Genomic DNA, 17,293 nt, shown 5'->3' with positions numbered 1-17,293 from the left:
ACATTAAGAAAACCATGTAGAATGCAACGACAGATGTGATACAAGATAAATATTTTAGGGATATGTCAACGAAATTTCCCGTGTAGATATGTAAAATATATCGTCACACCTGTAGGGCAGACTTGGCTAATTTCGTAATACTAAAGGTTTTGGTGCAAAAATAAGGTTCAAATTAAAAAAAAAAAAAGTGTTTTTGATGTACGTATATTTTTAGATTTCAGGAAGTTACTTTCACCTCAAATAAATTTGTACAATATTTACAAACAAGCAATACATGTGAACAAAAACATTTAGCACTCTAGAAGAACTGGTATAATATCGTGACAATACAAATGTACGTGGTGGTCGTGGTGGCAGCAGCAGCAGCAGCTGTAGCAGTAGTAGTAATTAGTAGTAGTAGTAGTAGTAGTAGTAGTATTAGATTCTTCACCATCATTTATATTTCAACCACTCTAACAGTAACTGAATTATTAATAATTTTCTTTTTTCCATACTTTATAATCCACAGTGAAAATGATTTAGTTATTTAACTGTACGTTATTTGTTTAATTTTTTTTAAATCACTTGCTTTGTAAATAGTTTTATGCAATTCAGGGTCCCTGTGGTCATCGATTTCTTCAACTTCTGATTAAATAATATATAGTAGCCCCTGCAAGTATTTTATTTAACTATTTCTTTAATGAAGAGTCAATGAACCGTCGGAATCCAATAAGCAAGATATGGCCGACAAATTTTACCTGCAGCCCTCTACCAGGAATAGAATTATTTTATTCTATTTTATTGGGTTATTTTACGACGCTGTATCAACATCTAGGTTATTTAGCGTCTGAATGAAATGAAGATGATAATGCCGGTGAAATGAGTCCGGGGTCCAGCAACGAAAGTTACCCAGCATTTGCTCGTATTGGGTTGAGGGAAAACCTGGGAAAAAACCTCAACCAGGTAACTTGCCCCGACTGGGATTCGAACCGGGGCCACCTGATTTCGAGGCCAGACGCGCTGACCACAGGTGTGGACTAGAATTCTTTCAAGTGGCTTGTATCTACGACAAGGGATCCAATGAAAGGAAACTATACCCTCGGCCATGTTTGACCCCATGAACAAATTACTTAAAATTTAAGGGGTAAAAGCAGAAGTATAAGTTTATTGAAATGAAATCTGTCGCAATGAAAGTTATTTAAACATGTCGCTTTATTCCCTTTGCCATAAATAGACAGACGTTCTGCCATGGTTCTTAAATTAAAGTTAAAAAAATAATGAAAATGCGATTTTAAAGTACGCCCAGACAAGTCTAACACGTATCAAAATTTTATTGTAAATTTATTTAAATAACATGTGATAAAATACGACAAAAAATCTAGTCCACACCTGTGGAGTAACGGTCAGCGCGTCTGGCTGCGAAACCAGGTGGCCCGGGTTCGAATCCCGGTTGGGGCAAGTTACTTGGTTGAGGTTTTTTCCGGGGTTTTCCCTCAACCCTTTACGAGCAAATGCTGGGTAACTTTCGGTGCTGGACCCCGGACTCATTTCACCGGCATTATCACCTTCATATCATTCAGACGCTAAATAACCTAGATATTGATACAGCGTCGTAAAATAACCCAATAAAATAAAAAAAAAATCTAGCCTCGTTCAGCATTGTAATGTTGGTATAGGAAGTCCCTGTACATGAATGTCACTTTTTGTTGATTGTCGGCTTAAATTCTACTGTAAATTGGGTGCCAACAGTGAAATACGTGCTAGCAGTGGTACGATTAATTTTAAATGACTCCATAGCGGTTTGATATCAACATGAAACATTCATATCTGTCATGGCGATTGGTTTATTTCACTAAAGTTCATATTAATTAACGAGAGGGATTGTGCGCTCTTAACTACCTGAAAAATAAATTCTAATGAAACAAATTTCCATTACTTACTTACTTACTTATTTACTTACTTACTTACTTACTTACTTACTTACTTACTTTTGGCTTTTAAGAAACCCGGAGGTTCATTGCCGCCCTCACATACGCCCGCCATTGGTCCCTATCCTGAGCAAGATTAATCCAGTCTCTATCATCATATCCCACCTCCCTTAAATCCATTTTAACATTATCCTCCCATCTACGTCTCGGCCTCCCTAAAGGTCTTTTTCCCTCCGGCCTCCCAACTAACACTCTATATGCATTTCTGGATTCGCCCATATGTGCTACATGCCCAGCCCATCTCAAACGTCTGGATTTAATGTTCCTAATTATGTCAGGTGAAGAATACAATGCGTGCAGTTGTGTGTTGTGTAACTTTCTCCATTCTCCTGTAACTTCATCCCTCTTAGCGCCAAATATTTTCCTAAGCACCTTATTCTCAAACACCCTTAACCTGTGTTCCTCTCTCAAAATGAGAGTCTAAGTTTCACAACCATAAAGAACAACCGGTAATATAACTGTTTTATAAATTCTAACTTTCAGATTTTTTGACAGCAGACTAGATGATAAAAGTTTCTCAACCGAATAATAACAGGCTTTTCCCATATTTATTCTGGGTTTAATTTCCTCCCGAGTGTCATTTACATTTGTTACTATTCCTCCAAGATATGTGAACTTCTCCACCTCTCCAAAAGATAAATTTCCAATTTTTATATTTCCATTTCGTACAATATTCTCGTCACGAGACATAATCATATACATTGTATTTTCCATTAATAAAATGTAAATGAAATATCTACAAGAGATTCAAGGAAATCCCAGTGATTACTTTGACACATGAGAAACAAAACAGGATGTAATAGAGTTCTTTTCTTTTGAACATTATTTACCAACAAAAACAACGCCATGATCTATTTATTTATGGAGAATAATTTCCCATCCAATAATCTAAAATTGAAAAGTATATTTTCATCAACATATTTGATGAAAGTTATTCTGCTTCAGATCCAGAATAACGGGAGGAAATTATACACACTGGAGTTACTCCAGTAATCCAATCTCCATTTGGAACGAGACCTGTATTTTAACATGTGTTTTTTGTTCAGATGAAAAATTGACTCGTATATTTTTTTTATTCTGCTTTCTCTCCTTTCAAAAGAGCGCCAAGAATTTATTCACAACGCCTAGAATTTTTCGGTGTGGAGAGAAAAGGATGTGGGCTGTAGCAGCTTCTGTGGAACTAGATAAATCGTCAAGCCCTGTCGAACACAGCTACTGCATGTGGTTGTGCTCGAGGAGAGGGGGTACGGGCGGAGTTTGTGGAATTGACAAATTATGGATTCGAATATTCCAGTCCTTAATACGTGTGTCTAGCGCAGAATATAGCCAATGAGGAGCGGTAATCAATATAGTTTTGGTTAAGAAACAATCGCCTGTCTTCGTTTACGTAGTTCTGGCTTAATACTAGGGACCGCACTTTGTCCCAGGAGACTGCAACATTAAGTAGGCCTATTACTGAGATTTCTAAGTGAAGGACGCACGTGCTTCTAGTAAGCGAAGTGCTTGAGTAAAGAATATTTTTACTATTTACACCTGATGGCCTTAACTACACCAGAATAAATAAATAAATAAATAGATGGATGGATGGATGGATGGATGGATGGATGGATAGATAGATAGATAGATAGATAGATAGATAGATAGATAGATAGATAGATAGATAGATAGATAGATAGATAGATAGATAGATAGATAGATAGATAGGTAGGTAGGTAGGTAGGTAGGTAGGTAGGTAGGTAGGTAGGTAGGTAGGTAGGTAGATAGATAGATAGATAGATAGATAGATAGATAGATAGATAGATAGATAGATAGATAGATAGATAGATAGATAGATAGATAGATAGATAGATAGATAGATAGATAGATAGATAGACAGACAGACAGGCAGGCAGGCAGGCAGACAGAGAGATAAATAGATAGACAGACAGACAGAGATAGATAGATAGATAGATAGATAGATAGATAGATAGATAGATAGATAGATAGATAGATAGATAGATAGATAGATAGATAGATAGATAGGTAGGTAGGTAGGTAGGTAGGTAGGTAGGTAGGTAGGTAGGTAGGTAGGTAGGTAGGTAGGTAGATAGATAGATAGATAGATAGATAGATAGATAGATAGATAGATAGATAGATAGATAGATAGATAGATAGATAGATAGATAGATAGATAGATAGATAGATAGATAGATAGATAGATAGATAGGTAGGTAGGTAGGTAGGTAGGTAGGTTGGTAGGTAGACAGACAGACAGACAGACAGACAGACAGACAGACAGATAGATAGACAGACAGACAGACAGACAGACAGACAGGTAGGTAGGTAGACAGACAGACAGACAGGTAGGTAGACAGGCAGGCAGGCAGGCGGACGGACGGACGGACGGACGGACGGCAGACAGACAGATAGACAGACAGACAGACAGACAGACAGACAGACAGACAGACAGACAGACAGACAGACAGACAGGTAGGTAGGTAGGTAGGTAGATAGATAGATAGATAGATAGATAGATATAGATATAGATAGGTAGGTAGGTAGGTAGGTAGGTAGGTAGGTAGGTAGGTAGGTAGGTAGGTAGGTAGGTAGGTAGGTAGGTAGATAGATAGATAGATAGATAGATAGATAGATAGATAGATAGATAGGTAGGTAGGTAGGTAGGTAGGTAGGTAGGTAGGTAGGTAGGTAGGTAGGTAGGTAGGTAGGTAGGTAGGTAGGTAGGTAGGTAGGTAGATAGATAGATAGATAGATAGATAGATAGATAGATAGATAGATAGATAGATAGATAGATAGATAGATAGATAGATAGATAGATAGATAGATAGATAGATAAAGTAAATAAGTAAATAAATAAATATAATACAGAATGTGGGCCTACATTGATCAACAGTATTTACAACATTAAGCTTACGCACAGCGTTGTGCATTGTAATGAAAGGTATTTTATTTCATAATACTATAGCCTACTTATCTTGTAAATTGTGTACAATAGTGTAAATAATGTTTGATCATGTAAACCTTCGTTCTTTATGGTAGTGTAATAGTGAAAATAGCGTATTTTAGTGTGCGTAGTGTAAAGAGATCTCAGACATTGAATAAAGCCGATCGTCAGAAAGAGTGCTTTTCGTCTCTAAAATATGATCTTTCTACTAGTATTAGGCTACTTTTGTAGAATTTTTATTTTTAATATATAAAATTTTCCTTCATTATGTTAATCATTGTTTCTGGCGAAATTATCTTATTTAACATTAAATTGTAATTGTTTAACTCTTTAGAATTACATGTAACTGAGCACATTATTATTATTATTATTATTATTATTATTATTATTATTATTATTATTATTATTATCATTATTATTATTATTTTTTTTTCCATTGTTTTATATATTGATGTTATATATACAGCATTTGCTATGTATTTTCATACTGGTTGAGCGGAAAAGAAGGCCTTATGGCCATAACTTTGTCAGTAGCAGTAAAAACAAATCACGCCACGTCACATAATAAGTTAGGCTGATTATTATTAAGGTAGACAATTTATTAATTTAATTTAATTTAATTTCTTTCTGTAACCACTACAGGTTGCCATCGACAAAGAGTACCATGATACAATAGAGTAAAAGCCTTGAGGCTTAGTGATAAATTGTTTTAGAGTGAAAAATAAACAATTTGAATTATATTGAAACACATGATGTTAAACGAAATAAACGTCAAGGAGATGCGAATTAGTCATTGTCCATATGTATGATGCCTGAAAATAGCTATTGAGCCTTTGAGTGCTGCAATTGTTAGATCTCTTAAAATACTTTTATGCAGGCCAAAAGATTTACAGAAGTCGACTAGGAACCGGGGTATGGTCCTACGGGCTCCTATCATTAGTCCCGTAATGACGTAATTACTGCTTTATACATATATACAGGGTGATTCACAAAGAGCTACCGCTACGTACGGAGCATATTTCCGAAGACATTTTCAGCAAAAAATGTCATATAAACATGGAACCACTTCTCAATATTTTCGAAGTTACAATAATTTGAACCTGTTTGTAAAATACCTTTTTTCTTTAGTTTTAAGGGATAAGTATATTACAGATAGAGAATGAACTATTCAGAAGTATCATTTCTTTAATTGGCTAGTAATTTGAAGTTAAAAATGTGTTGCGAATTCCATAACTGCTTCGTACAGAAAGTGTTTTATGTTTTTTAACAAAACTACATTTCTCTTACCCACTTACCACAATAATTGTTATAAATCTCACTACCCTTGTAAACTCTTTGAGACTGTACATTAGGATGCAAAATTGAACTGTAAGGAATCGAGTAGCTAGAAATCATGTGATTTGCAACAATTGTTGTGATAAGAGTGTAAGAATAATGTAATTTGTAGTTAAAAATTGAAAAAAAAAATCAACAACACATGTTTAGCTTCAGAATACTAGTCAATTAAAGAAATGGCACTTCTGAGTAGTTCATTCTCTATTTGTAATATTCTTTTATCCTTAAAACTAAATAAAAAAAGTACTTTACAAACAAATCCTCGTGAAACACCCTGTATAACAAAGCTTTTATTATATTAGGAACTGACTTTATATGTAAATTTCTAAGGCTTTTATTATATTAACCAAATAATAAGCTTATTGCAAATCTAGTTTTCAGGTGTAGCTCCCTGTGAAGCTGATTTGAACACTTTCAAGGGAAAAATTGTTCCCGACTCTGGTATCGAACCCGGGACCTTTAGCTAATCTTAGCTAATCGCATCAACGCTTTACCAACAGAGCTACCTAAGCACTCTAGTAGACTCCGACCCAAGTTTCCCATTTATATCCAAATACCTCAAAGTGGGCTGATAAACCGTCAAACATCCAACATTGAGTGCACACAAACTCTGTGTGACTTGAATTGTGGTTTTCCGTTAACGAATAGTGACGTGTATTATGCGAATCTAGCTTTCTATCTGAACGTAGAACGTTGCTGCGCTTAGCCGAAGGTCTCGGGTTCGATACCCGGCCCCGGAACAATTTATCCCTTGAAATTGTTCAATATGCTTATTACTAATATTATTTATTAATAGCGAACACTGTAGTAATATTAATAATGAGGTCATGTGATTACTACCAATAACCGGATGTTGTATACAGGGTGTTTAAAAAATACGGGGCATAATTTCAGGTATGTATTTCCCAAATGTAGACAATCAAAATAGTTCATTACAACATGTGTCCGGAAATGCTTTATTTCCGAATTAAGGCCTTCACAACATTGAAATTCACCGGAACGTTTTTCTTTCCGCATGTCGTTGCCGTCAAAGGGGAAATTAAGAGGGCACTCTGACAGTTCATTTCGAGGCGAAGGTTACATTCAGTGTTGTGTAGGCGTTAGACTGTGCGACATGTATTCAAATCAAGAGCTGGCAGAGATACACTTCATGTACTGGTAAGGCGGACGGCCTCCACGCTCACCTGGTCTGAACCCTCTCGATTTCTACTTGTGGGGGCATTTAAAATCATTGGTTTATTCGTCTCCGGTGCCTGATTTGGAATCCCTTCGGAATCGAATTGTGGCATGTTCTGAGGACATACGCAATACTCCTGGAGTTTGGGATCGTGTTCGCAGGTCAATGAGACATCGATGTGAGGTCTGTATTCAAGCAGGAGGTGGACATTTTGAACATCTTCTGTAATGACAACGACCTGCGGAAAGAAAAACGTTCCGGTGAATTTCAATGTTGTGAAGGCCATAACTCGGAAATAAAGCATTTCCGGACACATGTTGTAATGAACTATTTTGATTGTCAACATGTGGGAAATACATACCTGAAATTATGCCCCGTATTTTTGAAATACCCTGTATATCATCTGCAAAAGTCGCATTTTCCGTAACATTCTGTATAATGTTGCGTAATACTAGCAATATCAAGGAATTTATCACGTTACTTGAGAATATCACTGTAAAAGAATTAGAGACCTTCCCTGAATACATTTGCAGCTACGCTCGGAGATTTCAAGTATACGATTTCAATGTTTATTTATAACAAGACCTTAATTGTGCTAAAATCCTGTGTAAGTTGACACCGAGAACTATGACCTCTCCTCGGTATTACACCCCGCGTGAGTTATCTCAAGAGAGTGAAGCTTAAATAAAGTTGCAATTACAAAATATGACCCGAGACTTAATGGCTGACGCTCGTGGAATCGAATTACATGCATGGCACATTAACCTTAATGTGTTAACTGGGGAATGAGGAGGACTTTTTAAGTGCCCTGAGTAACAACCTGGAAATAATCTCGAAAGCACAAGATGCTCTTTCAAACTCTCACACCGCATTGTGTACAAAGCGCAGTACTTCAAATACGGCCGACACTGCGAACTTAATCCTAGCTCAGAAGCTTTTATGCCGGTATAAAAGTGGCATCGATTCTAGTATCGTCCATTTTTATTATCATTATCATCATCATTATCATTATTATTATTATTATTATTATTATTATTATTATTATTAGACCTATTATTATTATTATTATCATCTTTTTTATTTTTTGTTTTTAGTTATGACTTTTAGAGAACCCGGAGGTTTATTGCCGCCCTCACATAAGCCCCCCATCGGTCCCCATTCTGAGCAAGATTAATCCAGTCTCTATCATCATATCCCATCTCACTTAAATCCATTTTAATATTATCCTCCCATCTACATCTCGGCCTCCCCAAAGGTCTTTTCTCCTCCGGCCTCCCAACAAACATTCTATAATATAGGCCTACATTTGTGCGAGATCGTGCGTATTTGCTTGGTTTCCGCAAATAACCAATCCGCGGAAAGTCTAAAATTCCACATTCAGTATTCCCAACCTAACACACATAACAATTTCCCTCTTCTTACCGCTTACGTGACATATTGATTTTATTGCTTTAGGCTTTTAACATATTATTTTTAGAGACGTTCAATATAGTAATAATTATAAATTGGAAACTTACCACTGCAATTTCACCTAAATTGCACTGTTAATTATTGTTTCTAAATATTTGCAAAAATTAAGTAAACTCTACAACTCCACTAAAGTTACTGCATTCGTGATGCAAGTAACATTATGGAAGCCGTGAAAAAACCAACAAGATTCCAGATGCCGATGTTATTACTGCAATATGTTATATAAATTATATTGTTAAAATATTAAAATGAAAAATAAATCATTACATAACCTTACCGTTTGTTTCAAGTTCGCATTTATAGACTGGGGGGAAAAAAAGACACACGTATATCATGGCCTGCTGGAGTATAGTAAACACAGAAAAATTTTAAAGCAACAATGTTCAAGATAGATATTTTTGTTTTGCAAATTTGCCGTCATTGAACAGAAACGAAGAGGAGATTTCATCGCAACTAATTAGAAATTCCTCTTTCAGGTATGCAATAAACGATCTTCGCACAAAATAATGTACGATACACGAGCGGTATGTTTTCTTTCAATTCTCGGAAATTAAAAAAGCTCAACTACGTTTCGCTTTTTCAAACTTTTCCTCCAACATGAAAACTTCAACATACTGCTCTTGTAACGCATATTACTATTCTGGATTAGCTTATACGTGCTACATGCTCTATCCATCTCAAATATCTAGATTTAATGTTCCTAATTATGTCAGGTGAAGAATACAATGCGTGTAGATCTGCGTTGTGTAACTTTCTCCATTTTCCTTAACTTTATCCCTCTTAGCCCCAGATATTTTTCTAAGCTTCTTATGCTCAAACACCCTTAACCTCTGTTCCTTTCTCAAAGCAAGAGTCCAAGTTTCACAACCATACAGAACAACCTGTAATATAACTGTTTTATGAATTTTAACTTTCAGCTTTCTTTGAGAGCAGACTGGAATGACAAAAGCTTCTCAGCCGAATAATAACAGACATTTCCCATATTTATTCCGCGTTTAATTTCCTTCCGAGTGTCATTTATATTTGTTATTGTTGCTGAAAGATATTTGAACTTTTCCACCTCTTCGAAGGATAAATTTAAAATTACTATTAATTATTTTGTTTCTGTTTTTAATAAGGTTATGTTTCGTTTTCCTTGTTCATATTTAATAGGCTAGATTACGTAATCAGTAAGTCTCGAAGATTGTAATTGGGCTTTGCCTGTTAAATTCACAAACAAGTAAATAAAAAAATAAATAACCTACAAACAGTTCGACAGTTACAGAGATGGATTTTCTAAGCTTCGGCAAGAATTTCAAGAAAAAAAAAATACTAGATAAGAGAGAAAATGGATGTTAAATATATATATATATATATATATATATATATATATATATATATATATATTGTTAAAGTGATAGAAGAAATACGGCTAAGAAGGTACGGGAATGTTATTAAGAAGAGAAAGTAGATTAAATAGAGAAACCCTAATTTGAAAACCAGAGGGAAAAAGGAAGAGAGGTAGATCAGCAGAGATAATGAAGACGATTATTCAGAGGAGAAACCTGATAGATGGAGACTGGCTAGTTCGAAAGAACTGGAGAAAGAAGATATCTTTTCGTTGAGAAAACCTGTTTATCACAGAAAATTCGTTCATAAAATAATAATAATAATAATAATAATAATAATAATAATAATAATAATACTGGTGGTAGAGCACAAATAACTGAAAAAGTCAAACAATGTTTTCTATAATATTGTCAAAGTTTTCCCAGTAAAAATTGTGTTTTGTCAGTCTAACGTTTTTGAAAATGAGAATAGACAGGTCTTACATTTATTTTGTCCGATACGTACGCTGAAGCTGTCGTAGTTTACTCTGTTATGTATTGGTTTGTGTTGAGGACAAGGTCACTGGCAATGGCATTCACGTTCAGTCGAAATGTAAACTACTTGGTCATCATACTACTATCAATCTTAAAAACATAATTCTTTACAATTTAAAAATAAAATTATAATAAACAATTAAACTAGACATTTAATTTAGTAGAACTATATTTATTTTCTATAAAGAGTGGTAAATATATGTGTAGATGTACTGTAGAGCTTCTTCCTCACTGTATTGCATTTATGCTTATGCTCGACCATGCCGAAATGTAGTAATTATACACCTGGTAGCAGCCCTTTAATGAACCTCATTAAAGTACACCTATTCATTAAAGTTCAGGTGTTCCACCAATCAGAAAACACCATTGTAGCAATATGAAAGCGCAAGTAGGATATCGATTATTCTCGGATATGCAATCGAAAGACAACTAGCGAAACGTCACGGAGGCTGGAAATCCAATACTGTCGCAGAAGATTATGTTCTGTTACTATAATAATTAGCGTTAATTGTAAATAATATTCAAATAAATTCAATTTGTCATCTCGTTTTTCAATGTCTAAATCAATTTCAAGGTTATATCAAGGTTAATATTTATTTTACTCTCTAGATTATATCAAGGTCAATGACATTTGTTTCTCGGAAAAAATCAATACTTTCGCGTCTGCGCACATCTCACAATTTACGAGATATTGCACAAGGTCAGTTCCGCTACCCAGTCAGATAAGAATAACATGAATACTTATGAATAATTTAAAGTTAGAAATATGGTCGAGCATAAAAAGTCGTATGAAACTTGCCTATAATGGTAATTAAGACGCTCGTATGAAAATTATGAAACTCGCTTGCACTCGTTTCATAAACATACTCGCGTCTTAATTACTACCATTATAGGCTCGTTGCATAATGTAGGCCTACTATTACAGATGAAGTGCAAACAAACGGGTGAGTTGCTAATAGCGTAGACTCGTTACATGTAAGTTACATGTTGTGTCTACAACTGCCCAGACATGTCGTCCGTAGATTCTCAGTTTGACTGTGTTTCTATACATAATTTGGCAAGTTATATCGTTTACTCTCTGTATAATAGTATATTACGATACAAGATTGGAAACTGCCCTTTAGAAAATCGAGGAGAGGTTTTTCCTCGGTTTTGTATTTAAGTGAATTTATAGTATTTTTGCACTGTATGTTTTAAAAGGAATATTTTAAAATATCTTAATATGCAGTAGGCCTACGTATATTACACTATGAACAGCTGACTGAAGGTTAGCAGTCTGGCCAACGTACAAACTTCACCATAAACTTCAATGTGAAGGAGTGAAAATGATTCAGGTACTTGTAATATTTCATGTTCAATTGGAATAATTGTTACGTCTTTTTGTTAAGTGAAGTTTGAATTGTTTAAATAAAGTTCAGTACATTTCAAATGTAGTGCTTTGTTTCGTGGTATATTAATTAACACTGCCTTTTGCTTATGAATTTTACGTACATTGCAGGATTGCAGCATACATAGAAGGCAGCGGTTTTCATTACAACTCTATACTTGCTTTTTTGAAAGATGGGACATGACAGTTAAGCGGCCGAGCTTGGAACTACAGTGCTATGTTGCCAATATGGACTACCATGCTGCCGGCTGATGGAAGCTAGCAATTGACGTTAAGATGGCTGACGTTAAAACATTCATTGACAATTGACGCGAAGGTAAGAAAACAATACAAAAATCGACAGAGAATCAAACACGAAACATATCATTGTTAACATTGTGTGCACAATAAATGTCGCCAAGACAGCTATTAAGCACTCGCCATGTAGGAACTGTAAGTTTGGTAACTCAACCGTTGTTACCATAGCAACAGGCCTACCACGCTATGTGACATTCAGTTGTTTTTCCAATCGCAACGCTCCTGTCATGTCCCATCTTTAAAAAAAACAAGTATAGAGCAGTTATTTGTAATATTTCAACATACTTATCTAGGTTGGCAATTCTGAATTCAGTAAAATCAAATTTTAATCGTGGCGGCCGTTTGCTGTAACGACGAGAAAACACACTAATGTGCAAAAAAGTAATATGAGAAGCTTTTATGACTATTTCGTTTATATGACGTCATTCCATTTTCGACCAATGAAGTGTAATGAAATTTTGAATTCCAACCAATCACAGTCAGACTTTGCGATAATTTCTGCAGCTAGATTTATCGCTATCAATTTATCGCATGGTCGTTCTTTTGTTTAGTCGTTGTCGCCAACTGTTTCCCCGTAAATTGACGATCATGAATACATTAAGATGCAACTACACGGTTAAACTTTTCTTTCAACTTTAAAGCAATGAATGCAAGATTGATATTTAATATTAATTAATATATTTACGCAGTGAAGACCACGTTCAAAACGGCGCACCATGTAGACACAAAGTATTTATGCATCTTAATTGAACGTACCTTTTAAACTTGATTCTATTCTTCCCAGATTGCACGCATACGCGATTAGAATATTGAACTGTGTAGATGCAGCTTTATTTCCGTTACACACTATAGCGAGAATGCGTTTGTCGAGCTATAAAAAATGCTTTCGTGTAGCACTCATTGTAAGTAACGGTCGAAACAAGGCACAGCTGACATTGGTCCTGCTTACACAGGAGGCCTAACGTAACCTATAAAATTGTAGCCTATAACATTTGTATTTAAATTAAACAATTAATAGACGTTCAAATTTATGTAACATCATCGCATATCAAACTCAAAGACCTTGCATAGTAATAATGTCTTTGATCAAAGTGCCTTTCGTATGGCGTAATAAAATTCGTGTTTTAATTAGGCCTATCTTTACAGAGATGGCTTCACTGTGTAGCAACATGTCTCATTGTGAATACATAAGCATTGGTATATAGCTGTCCCCACTGTTACTGTTAAATTAAATTATGATTTCAGCAGATAATGAAAATGGGTTTGTTATAATAATAAGAGAAAAATGCAGTACATGTAATTAACAATGTTAAACCTGTATTTCGCTTTTCGCAATTGACTTTACTGAATAATAACATCGAATTTCTTTATTGCAATAATCGATATTCATCTACGAGTATTTCAACTTCACAATGTCTGAATAGGTTAAGTATTCGTTAATATACAATTATTAACATTTTGTGATCGAATTTTAGTGATATGTTATTTAAATTTTTATTTTATTCACGAAATAGTCCTAATAAATGTCACTCGAGGTCTGAGATTTCCCAGATAAATCCACGAGCGAAGCGAGTGGATTTATCGGCAGATCTCAGACCTCTCGTGACATTACTACAGACAATTTGACTAGTGACGCTTTTCAAAATACGAAGTATGTGTGTCTAAATTCCTTAGATACTTCATGCTATCGCAGTGGAAGTAATGTGCCCGTTTCTATAAACGCTTTACACACCTCTTGTTGGGAAAAGGGAGCCCGCCCGTCTCTCTTACAAAGTCTGCAGACACGATACAAAACTTCTTGTGGTGTCTTTAATTCTCCATTCATAAGCTTGTTTATAATTCAGTTTCACCTTCCTCTGTGTAATTCTTCACAGCGACGTAGCCAGGCAGCCCTCCTTCTCCTCCGCCCTCTTCTGGCTGGAGGAGTGGCGGTTGTAGGTCGTTCTAGCCTTATAGAACTTCACGCCTTTGAAGTGCTAAGCTAACTTCTTTCCTTTGAGCCTTTGAAGATTGACGTAGACGATGGGAACAGAAAAAAGTAAAAGTGGAGTGAAAGAAATCGAGTGAAGGAAAAGAAAAGAATTTATACCTTTACAATAGAAAAGAGACAGAGGAATGGAGAGATCCGGCTTCTCTGTGGCAGGACAACTATAATAGACACATTTCTAATGAAGCTGGCAACTGTCTAATCCTAACATGATAGAACTTATACATACATGACCTCTTTTAACAATTCAATTTATCAGGCCATTAGACATACAGTCTTAGGCTTCGTTGCAGATGAATTGAAAAACATAAGTATAACTGAAACCGTAACATTTAATTAAAACTATGGCAACACGAAATATTTTGAAACTATAAAAATTAATGAAAACAATTGTAATTAAATGTATTTATTAAAAACAATATCATGCAAATTTGTGTTAAAAACTCACCGACAGAGTAAAAAGGATTATTTAATAACTAACTGTAAAATCTAGTTTTAAAGCTATTGATTGGTAACTTGCAATATTGACTGGGAAGCTTATTATCTATACAGTATAGGCATATATAATTTGAACTGGTAATGGAAATTACGGGAAAACGGCTGAACAGATTTTAATGAATGACAGCTTGACATCCAAGGATTTTTAGAAAAATAGTAACTTTCAATGAAGCATTAGTTTTCCTATATAATGTTTCTATTTTCCAAAATCCATCTTTCGTCAGTTTTGAGAACTAATTGCATTTCAGAATAAAACAAAACACACATTACAATAATCAGGGACTGGAATGCTTTACCTACAGACTTACTAAAGGCTTTACCAATAACCAAAAATGTATTTAAAAATAGGCTTAAGGACTTTACTAACAGACGGTAGTAACTAGTTAAAGGGTGTAATTGATATCTTGTTATTTGAAGTGTTCTATCAGTGAGGAAGTGTGTTGTGTCAGCGAAGTGTGTAGTGTCAGTGAAGTGTGTTGGTGTCAGTAAAGTGGCTATGTAAAGTATTTGAACAGTAAAATGATTAGAATTGTTAGTGAAATCGGGTAGCGTCAGTACAGTGAATGAGTAGACAGCGAAAGGTACTTGTGCAAGTATGAACCTGCCACACTCGTGGGTCTTAGTTCGAACTTAGGGTTAAGATACAAATTAGATTTACTTTAAATGTTATTTTAAGTGACCATGCTTCATTAAATTTAGGATGCTCCTTGATATTATTATTATTATTATTATTATTATTATTATTATTATTATTATTATTATTATTATTATTATTATTAATTATTGTATTTTTTAGTTGTGTTTATTATTAATTGTCATTATTGAGTGTAATTAGTTACCACTGCTACCGGGTATATACCCATTTGCAGTGTGAATAAATTCATACACATACATACATACATACATACATACATACATACATACATACAAGAGGCTATTACACGAAGGCCATGACCTGCAGGATTGCTGACATATTTAGAGTTCAAATTCAATTAGCTATTAAAAACTCCCAGACTTACTAAAAATAATTTAATTCAAGTACTGAACAACAATACTCGTCTTCGAAATAATCACCTGTGGATCTGGCCGCCATCTTGTTTTACTAAACACTGGTTATCTCCGTTAACCGCTCGAATATGGCCGGTTAGATATTACCGTGGTTAACCTCCTATTTAAGCCTTAACCGTGGTCGAGGCACCGTAAAAATCCTTAACCAGGAATTAGGTGGCAATTTAATCGGTGATTACACTAACCGACGTTTATGCACGCCGGCATGATGCTGCGGTATGAACAGACCCCACACACCTTAGAAGTATAGTACAAACTATAATCGATTGCACGAATCTTTCAAATGTTGCTGTAGGAAGAGAATGTGACCTGTAATTACTTTCTAAATATTATAGATATATTAATTTGTCCTACAGAATTTATCTGTAATATTGAAACTTAATATTTTTAGGAGAAAAATTCGCTCCGGCGCAGGGGACCGAAACCGGGTCCTTCGTTCTACGTACTAAGCGCTCTGTCCACTGAGCTACGCCGAATTTTTCTCCTAAAATATAAAAAAATTAATAAAATAAGTAAAAATTTTAAGTGTCAATATTACAGATAAATTCTGTAGGACAAATTAATATATCTATAATATTCTCTCAGTTAGGAGTGTATAACTGCGGATTCCCGGCCAAGTCACTCAGCTGAGTGCGCTCCTAGTATAATGGCAGTTGACATTGGATTTTTTTAATTGGGTTATTTTACGACGCTGTATCAACATCTTAGGTTATTTAGCGTCTGAATGATATGAAGGTGAAATGAGTCCTGGGTCCAGCACTGAAAGTTACCTAGCATTTGCTCATATTGGGTTGAGGGAAAACCCCGGAAAAAACCTCAACCAGGTAACTTGCCCCGACCGGGATTCGAACCCGGGCCACCTGGTTTCGCAGCCAGACGCGCTGACCGTTACTCCACAGGTGTAGACTTTGACATTGGATACACGTCAACATATATACGCCTAACTTGGAGTCAGGCCATAAAGGCAAAAAGATCGAAGGAGGAAAGTTCGACCCGGTGCTGCGGATTGAATTTGGCGTAGCTCAGTGGTCAGAGCGCTTGGTACATAGAACCAAGGACCCGGGTTCGATCCCCGGCGCCGAAGCTAATTTTTCTCCTAAAAATATTTAAAAATACTTTCTAAATGTCAGGCAAATTAATTCTCAAGACGTGGTTGCAAAACCTCAAATCTTCTTCGCAAGAAGACTTATTTTTTACACTAGTTTGTGAGGACTTTTCTTGCGTCCAGCTCTGGCGACGAGCAGAGACGCCTACATTGATTCGCACAAAGCCCATTAAGAGCTGCAATTACGTTGGTGGTGACA

General features: G+C 35.4%; 1 non-coding gene across 1 annotated transcript; it reads left to right on the top strand.

Annotated features, from left to right (window-relative positions):
• The first annotated feature begins 17,000 nt into the window (after positions 1–17,000).
• TRNAY-AUA (transfer RNA tyrosine (anticodon AUA)) lies at positions 17,001–17,073 on the top strand. Its single transcript has one exon. It is a non-coding gene; the product is annotated as a tRNA-Tyr (tRNA).
• Positions 17,074–17,293: the final 220 nt, after the last annotated feature.

Source organism: Periplaneta americana, chromosome 15, assembly GCF_040183065.1.
Source record: "Periplaneta americana isolate PAMFEO1 chromosome 15, P.americana_PAMFEO1_priV1, whole genome shotgun sequence".
Lineage (NCBI taxonomy): Eukaryota > Metazoa > Arthropoda > Insecta > Blattodea > Blattidae > Periplaneta > Periplaneta americana.
The sequence above is the reverse complement of the archived record's forward strand: the minus strand, read 5'-3'. Positions and strand labels throughout refer to the sequence as shown.